At 39.6% G+C, this 8,263-nt stretch overlaps 1 pseudogene; it reads left to right on the top strand.

Moving 5' to 3' along the window:
* The first annotated feature begins 1,079 nt into the window (after positions 1 to 1,079).
* Positions 1,080 to 2,587, top strand: LOC108529929 (6-phosphogluconate dehydrogenase, decarboxylating pseudogene; annotated as a pseudogene).
* The last annotated feature ends 5,676 nt before the right edge of the window (positions 2,588 to 8,263 follow it).

The raw sequence follows: 8,263 nt of genomic DNA, 5'->3' as shown, positions 1-8,263 counted from the left end.
TCTGCTCATCTTACAAATAGTCATTACCTACCCACCAAAGCTCTCCAATAAGTTTTATTTGAAGACTTGGGTAGACGGAAAAGCAAAAAGTAATGGACTATCTCTAAAGACTATTAAGTAACTTGTGTCTTCATCCCATTAGAACCACCCCCTATCCACTGAAAGACATTTAGTCTGATTTATGGTCAAGTTGCAAGAAGGCAGCAAAGCCTCTGCCTTGCAGAAGGCCAGCAACATCAAGAAGTTCTCTCTATTGTTTTCTCCCATTGAATCTGGCCTCTGAAGTGCTATGCTAAAGTAAGCACGGGATTTAGTCAAGGGAAAATCTCCTGGGATTCATGTCTTGAACTTGGAAAGTCTTTATAGTACATCTGCCTTATAGTGGCTGGGTTATGGAGCAGTGCCATGGTAACCAAGGTACAACTGCAGCTTCAGCCTCGCTGGCAGCAGTGAACAGTCATGAAACATAGGGACATCCCCTAACAATTGCCATAGTCTAAATGTAATGTTATGAAGGCCACATAATGGTGGCAAAAAACTGGAATAAAAAGGAATAAACAAATGGGGACAAAATTACAAAGAAAGACTAACCAGAACTAGGAGAAGAGAAAGAGAAGGCAAAATCAAAAGCTATTTCCTTTTTGAAACCTATGAGACTGTGAATATAGCATTGCCATTAATAGTAGTAGGAAAGACATAAAGATAAATGCTTTGGGGCTCAAAGATATGTGAGGTTTGCAGTTTTTTAAATTTGAACGGCCAATCCAGTTGGAAGTGTCAAGGTGGCTGGTCAGAGAATAGAAGAAAAATCTTATGGGAGGATTTGGAAATTGGCACAAAGATGTCACCAACACTGAAGAAGTAGATGTGTTCTTCGTGGGAGAAAGTACAGAGATTAAGCTTCTATAAATGGCTAAGGATAAAAGTTTCAAAAATATTTCTATTTAGCAGGTGAGGGAGGAAAAAGAGGCATCTAAAGAGACAAAACTCTGGCAGCTGGTATATCCTTCACTTGCCTGTGAGCCGTGAGCACTCCACACTTTGCCCACTCCAATTCTACTCTGTCTGATGCTTCCACCATGGCCCAAACTGGCATAACACTGATTGGACTGGCTTTCATGGGCCAGACCTTAATTTTGTGCATGAATGACCATGGCTTTGTGGCTTGTGCTTTTAATAGTACAGTCTCCAAAGTTGATGATTCCTTGGCAACAAGGCAAAGGGACCAAAGATGTTGGTGTTCAGTCCTTGAAAAAAATGGTCTCCAAGCTGAAAAAGCCACAGGCGTATCGTCTTTCTTGTGAAGGCTGGTCAAGCTGTTGATGATTTCGTGAAAAAATTAGTATCATTGTTGCACACTGGTGACATTATCATTGATGGAGGAAATTCCGAATATAGGGATGCCACAAGACGATGTAGAGACCACAAGGCCAAGGAAATTTTATCTGTGGAGAGCAAAGTTAGTGCTGGAGGAAAAGGATCCCAGTATGGCCTATAACTCATGCCAAGAGGGAACAAAGAAGTTGGCCCCTATCAAGACAATCTTCCAAGGCATCACTGCAAAAGAAAACTGAAAAACTTTCCTCTGAGTGGATAGGAGAGGAGGGAGCAGGCCACTTTGTAAAGATGGTGTACAATAGGATAGAGTATGTGGCTATGCAGCTGATCAGTGGAGCTTACCACCTGATGAAACAGGTGCTGGGCATGGAGCAAAACAAGATGGCATATGATTCTGAGGACTGGAATAAGACAGAGCTCGACTCATTCTTGATTGAAATCAAAACAAGATGACAGAGGCCTTTGAGGACTAGAATAAGACAGAGCTCCATTCATTCTTGATTGAAATCACAGCTGATATTCTAAGATACTGATGGCAAATACTTGCTGCCAAAGATCAAGGACAGCGTGGAACAGAAGGGCACCAGGAAGTGGACCACCATCTCCACCCTGGAAGATGGCATTCCTGTCACCCTCAGTGGAAAAGCTGTCTTTGTTCAGTGCTTATCCTCTCTGAAGGATGAAAGAATTCAAGTTAGCAAAAAGCTGAAGGGTCCCCAAAAGAATTAGTTTGATGATGATAAGAAATCATTCCTGGCAGACATTCGGAATGACCTCTATGCTTCCAAGATCATCTCTTACGCTCAAGGCTTTACACTGCTAAGACAGGCAACCAGTGAATTTGGTTGGACCCTCAATTATGGTCATATTGTCCTGATGTGGAGGAGGGAGGCTGCATCATCAGAAGTGTATTTCTAGGAAAGATAAAGGATGCATTTCATCAACACCTAGAACTTGAGAACCTATTATTAGAGACTTCTTTAAGTTGGCTGTTGAAAACTGCCAGGACTGCTGGTAGCAGGTGGTCAGCACCGGGGTCTGAGCCAGCATTCCCATGCCCTGTTTCGCCACTGCTGTCCCCTTCTGTGATGGGTACAGACACAAGATGCTCCCAGACAACCTCATCCAGACTAAGCGGGATTACATCGGGGCTCACGCCTATGAATGCTTAGAAAAACAGGGACAGTTTACTCACACCAATTGGACAGGCCATGGTGGAAGTGTGTCATGCTCTTCACATAATGCCTAATCATGCTGTTTCTGTTACCCATCACAATTCCATAGACCAGGCCGTTTCATGTATCACACAACCACACAACACCACTTAATGGTCCTCTGTTCTATTTTCTGCTCAGATCTTTTAAAATAAAAGAATGTAAGAGACTCCCGGAAAAGTCACATAGAGTTTATTTATAAAGTAGCTCTGTGAGAACCATCATGCCCTCCGCCCTTACCTCTTGGGACTGACCAGAAGCTGATAATGTACGCGAGAGTGAGAACCAACCCGTTGAAGCAGTCGTTCCCAAATGCTCCCTGTGGACTAGTGAAGCTCCTCTCATGCAAATAGGAAGACTTGTTACACTTTGATCAAACTGGAATCTTTCTATCATGCAGCTGAATTTCTTTTTTCCTTTACCCAATAAAAGCTACATTTTATTAAAAAAAAAGAAAGACAAAATTTTGAAAGGGTGTTGAGAAAGTTTCATGGCAGAGATACACATTTCAAGAAAAGAGCTGTTCAGCTGTGTCACAGATGCATTTAAAAACCAAGGGGAAAGTGAAGGCTGATGACATTATGGTGAACATACTGGAAAATAATTAAAGCAGCTCGTGATAAGTTGAAGGCAAATTTGAAGGAAGATCACTTGGTGACAGTCCTCTAGGGATTGTGGCAATGACACCTTATATTTCATCTCCCGTTCAGCCCGAACAGATGGCACAAATGAGAATTTTCTCATATGAGGATTTCATCTGGGTTTATAACCTAGTCAGTTCTATTTCTTTATTTGCCTCCAGAAGGGCTAGAAGCAAACCCCATCTGCATTCCCAGGAGAGGCAGGAAAAGGCTCATTAACAAGATGTTTGAGATGGCCCTGCTTGCAATTTCACAAAGAAACATTACGAATTAGCAGTGTAATATGTTACACGGTACAATCTCTCACCAACACAGACCCAGGATTTAGTGTTTTATAGTATAGCTATATTTTAAATAAGACATAATTAGTATCAGAACTGTCAGATTTCAGCATCTTAAAATTAGATATTAAAAGTAAGGCTGATAAAATTATTTTTGCATCAAATACTAAAAGATGGTTTCCTGTAAGAAATATAAATATGGCATATCTTAATTTTCAAATTTAGCAAAACTGAAACCAAACCTTCCCATAGTAATCTCTCTATATTATACAAAAGCTCTCTCTATAGTCTATCCCAGAGGTTTTAAATTAAGTGTAAAATTAACACATTTAATTTCTGTAAAATATTTTATGTTTCCTTCTTGATGTGTGGCACTCCTCTAGATTTTATGAATATATTCTGAATTTTACCATTGCTATTTCAAATACTTTATCATATTTTGATATACTGTATGATGCATTAGAAATTGATGAAGAAATGAGACTACAATTTGATTAATTATAGGCCAGAGGTTTTAACTATGCCTTTCAGTTAATCAAAGTAATTTCCTCTAACAGCAGTAATCTTTTTACAGACTTTTTTTTCTTTTCTTTTTTTTTTTGAGATGGAGTCTTACTCTGTTGCCCAGGCTGGAGTGCAATGGCGTGACCTCGGTTTTACAAAAACAAAAAGGCTTTATAATCCTAGGCTTACTTTTACTCACCATTGTTTACTAATTGAAGTTTAGAAATACTTAATGCAAGCAATGGTTATGGTTTATTTTATTATTATTATTATTATTATTTTTTTTGAGACAGGGTCTCACTCTGTCACCCAGGCTGGAGTGCAGTGGTGCAATCTCAGCTCACTGCAACCTCTGCCTCCCGGGTTCAAGGGATTCTCCTGCCTCAGTCTCCCTAGTGGCTGGGACTACAAGTGCCCGCCACCGTGCCCAGCTAATTTTTATATTTTTTGCAGAGATGCGGTTTTACCATGTTGGCCAGACTGGTCTCAAACTCCTGACCTCAGGTGATCCGCCCGCCTTGGCCTCCCAAAGTGCTGGAATTAGAGGTGTGAGCCACGGTGATTGGCCCTTTTACAGACATAATTTTTTATGCATAGGCAATAATCCTACATTTTATAGTTATATCTAATTATAAATAGCAGAGCATTACATTGAACTAACCCCAGTATTCTCATAATGACTAAAGGTCAGTAACCAAGCCAAGCCCAGGAATGTGGCTGGGCTCCAAGAATAATCTAGAATGATCTAGGTTTTGTCCATGCTCCATTCTGACCTTCAATTTCATTGTTTTCTTTCTCTGAGGACTACCTTTCTCTGATCCCAGTCAACATACAAAACATGGAGAACAGTAGCTCCCTGATTCTGTGTGTTAGAATTCAGTCATTCAGGAAGAAACTAAATGTACTCTTTCTGTTCCAATTTTAAAATTCCTAGGCCAAAAAAACTGACTATTTTCATCAGTTGTCCATTCCTAGATGAGTCAACTCTGGCCAAGGAGTGGGTACACATTGGAGAATAGGGTTTCATCAAACCTATCAACAGGAGACAGGAGCCATGGACATGTAGGGCTCAATGGCTGCCCTGGATCTACGGCCATTTTCATGAGGACGTGATGTGCACCTACACACCAACACACCAGACACTGTCCTAAAGAGTGATAACTTAATTCAGTTGCTTTAATTTTTTTAAAAAAATCAAATTGATTTTTTTTAAAAATCAATTGATCAATTGATTAAAAAAATCAATTTGCTTAGAAGAAAACTACAATCATAACTATTACTTGGGTCTGTTTAAACTATTTTATTTTAAAATCTTTGTGATTGATGATGCATAAACACACTGTGGTTATTTTTATTTGCCTATTGGGAATTCTGATGAAAAATTAGGTGAGCAAAGGGACATGTTTTTAAACTATAAGACGGCCAGTCTTATTCAGTCACTGAGTGATAAGGAGGGAAGTTTAAGGCTTAGAATTCTTGGTTATTGTAGAAGATACTTGAGTTGCTGACTTTCTCCTTTCATGTTTCCTTTCCTGCCCTGCAAAAACAAGAAAGTGAAATCCTTCTTATATCCCTGAATCCCTGGAAGCCCCAGGTGGTCCTGTTACTCAGTTCTGGTGAATGGGATATAAGTGAAAGACTATTGCTGCTTCCCCTTCTGTTCTTCTTCCTGCCTGAAATCCTGGAGGGATACCTGAGATGCATCAGCCACCCCTAAGGATGGAAGAGAAGGGAGGAAAAGAAGAGAAAATGAGAAAGTATGGACTGCCTGTGCTTGGAGTCCTCTTGTATGAGGCAGAAATATTCCTTAATTGATATAAGCCACTCTGTGGGTTTTTTTGTGAAACTCATAGCTGAGCACAATACACTGGATAGAGCTATCCCAGCATCAGGAAAGTGGCAAGAATTACTGAAACTTGGTACTAAAGGTAGCCAATTACTACTGCAAATCTTTTTGCCCTTGTGATGGTTAATGTTATGGGTCAACTTGATGAGGGCATAGGATGCCCAGATATTTGGTTCAACATTATTTTGGGCATGACTGTGAAGGTGTTTCTGAATGAGATTAACATTTGAATCAACAGACTGAGTAAAGCAGATTGCTTTTTCTAATGCGGGTGGGTCTCATCCAATCAGTTAAATAACTCAATAGAACAAAAAGACTGAATAAGAGGGAACATCTTCTGCCTGACTGCATGAGCTGAAACTTTGGTCTTTTCCTGGTTTTGGACTTGAAATGAAAAATAGACCCTTGAGTCTCAATACTGCCAGCTTTAAGACTGGAACTTACACTACTGGCTCTCCTGGTTCTCAGACCTTTGGACTCAGGCTGGAACTACACTATCAACTCTCCTGGGTCCCCAGCTTACTGGGGATCTTGTACGGGGGGCTGCAGATCTGAGACTACTCAGCCTCCATAATCATGTCAGCCAAATCATAATAAATGTCTCTCTGTCGCTCTAATTTTTCTTTCTCTAGAGGCCCTTGACTATTTGGGAGGTGTGGTAGGCTGAATAATTGCCCTCCCAAAGATATCCACATCCAAAATCCCCAGAACCTGTGAATACGTTACATACATGGTTAAAGAGACACTGTAGATGAGATTAAGTTAAGTATCTTCAGATGGGGAGATTATCCTGAGGTATCTGGGTATTCACAAGGGTACTTGTAACAGAGAAATAGGTAGGTCAGAGACATGGAAAGAAGATATGGAGCTGGAAACAGAGTTCAGAGAGGAAGGAAGATGCTACCCTGCTGACTTGGAAGACAGAAGAAGGCTCCTTGAACCAAGGAGTGGAGGTAACCTCTAAAAACTGTAATAGGCCAGAAAATGGATTGTTACCTAGTACCTCCTAGGCAGCCTTGTGGACCCATTTTTTACTTCTGACCTCCATAGTTACAAAATGTTAAACTTGTGTGTTATACTACTGAGTGTGTTGTAATTTGCTAGGGTAGCAGTATGAAACTGACATAGGGGATTTGATTAACAGTATAAATGCAACTGGACTCTGGCAAGAGTTCCCGAAGAATCACGCAACCTCTAGTCACCCCTCAAATCCATTCAGGTCACAGTGGGGTCAGCATGTGAACATGCCCTTTCAGGAGATTAAAAGTTTCCTTTTTGATCTAATAAGAATAGCAATGTAGACTAAATGGCAAATTTGGTTTCTTACATCCAAAATTGAATTTTGAACTCAGCTACCAAGAAGTGTTTGTGACTAGGTTGTATCTACTGAGTAGAAATTTCATTCATGTGACATTTGACATAGAACTCTCTAGATGCATGATTAATTTTTGCAGATCAGGTATTACCTCATTATCAGATGTGTAGAAAGTAACAATGTAATTATAATGCGGCTATTTTCAGTGCAGTCTGCCAGGTTATTTCTCTGCCAAATCATTATGCCCTGGGAAACAGCACGTGGCATCATCAAAACAAGTTTGCTCTTGTGAGCAGTCAGTTCAGGTAACTGCATCTTTATTATTGACAGTTCCCTTAGGAAATTTGGGTCCTGAGTTCTGTTATGCTCTGAAACTGCAATTCATTCAAGTTTCCATCCTGAGCCAGTTTTAATTAAACTGTGCTCCTTTTCTCTTTAGTGTCACATAGCTCATTTTCCCTAGCAGGTTAGAGTTATTATAGAAATCCAGCTGTTGAATTAACCTGAGACCCCTTCCTATTTGTCATTTTAAGAAATCTCCTGTCAATTTACAAGTTTAGCAGATGAATGAGCATAAAATGTACCAGCTTCCATAACAAGAACATGAAAAGCAGGAAAGGAAAACGAAAAAGAAAGGAAATACTAGGTAGCATCTCAGTTTGCATCTTTTAGAAAATAAAACTAGTACTTGGAGACATTCATAAGCTGATGTGATGTTTATGGCAATGATACTAGGTGATAAATTTAATGTCTTAAATATAGGTTTTTTTAGCTCTTTTCATTCTGAAATTAAAATGCCTTGTAATTGGTACGGTATGATATGATGGACTAATTTCTGGACAATTCATAATTTTTCATCCCCTTTCCAATAGGATTCTCTTAACTGGCTATAATCATTCTTTATTTTATGCACAAAGTAAAAGAGATTTGTTTGTTTGTTACTTATGTGTTTTCACTGACAAGCAATAATGCATCATTAACTACATCTCTTGTTAGTTGTCATTATCAGTTTGCAGAGTGATAACTTTGTCTCAGCAACACAGGTTCTCCCTCATTATGGGTAGGAATAAAAGAGCCTCTTTGTTCATTCAACAATCTAATAAATATTCATTGAGTGCCCTCTT

Source organism: Rhinopithecus bieti, unplaced genomic scaffold, assembly GCF_001698545.2.
Source record: "Rhinopithecus bieti isolate Rb0 unplaced genomic scaffold, ASM169854v2 scaffold_5476, whole genome shotgun sequence".
NCBI lineage: Eukaryota > Metazoa > Chordata > Mammalia > Primates > Cercopithecidae > Rhinopithecus > Rhinopithecus bieti.
This window is presented reverse-complemented; position numbering and strand designations above follow the sequence as displayed.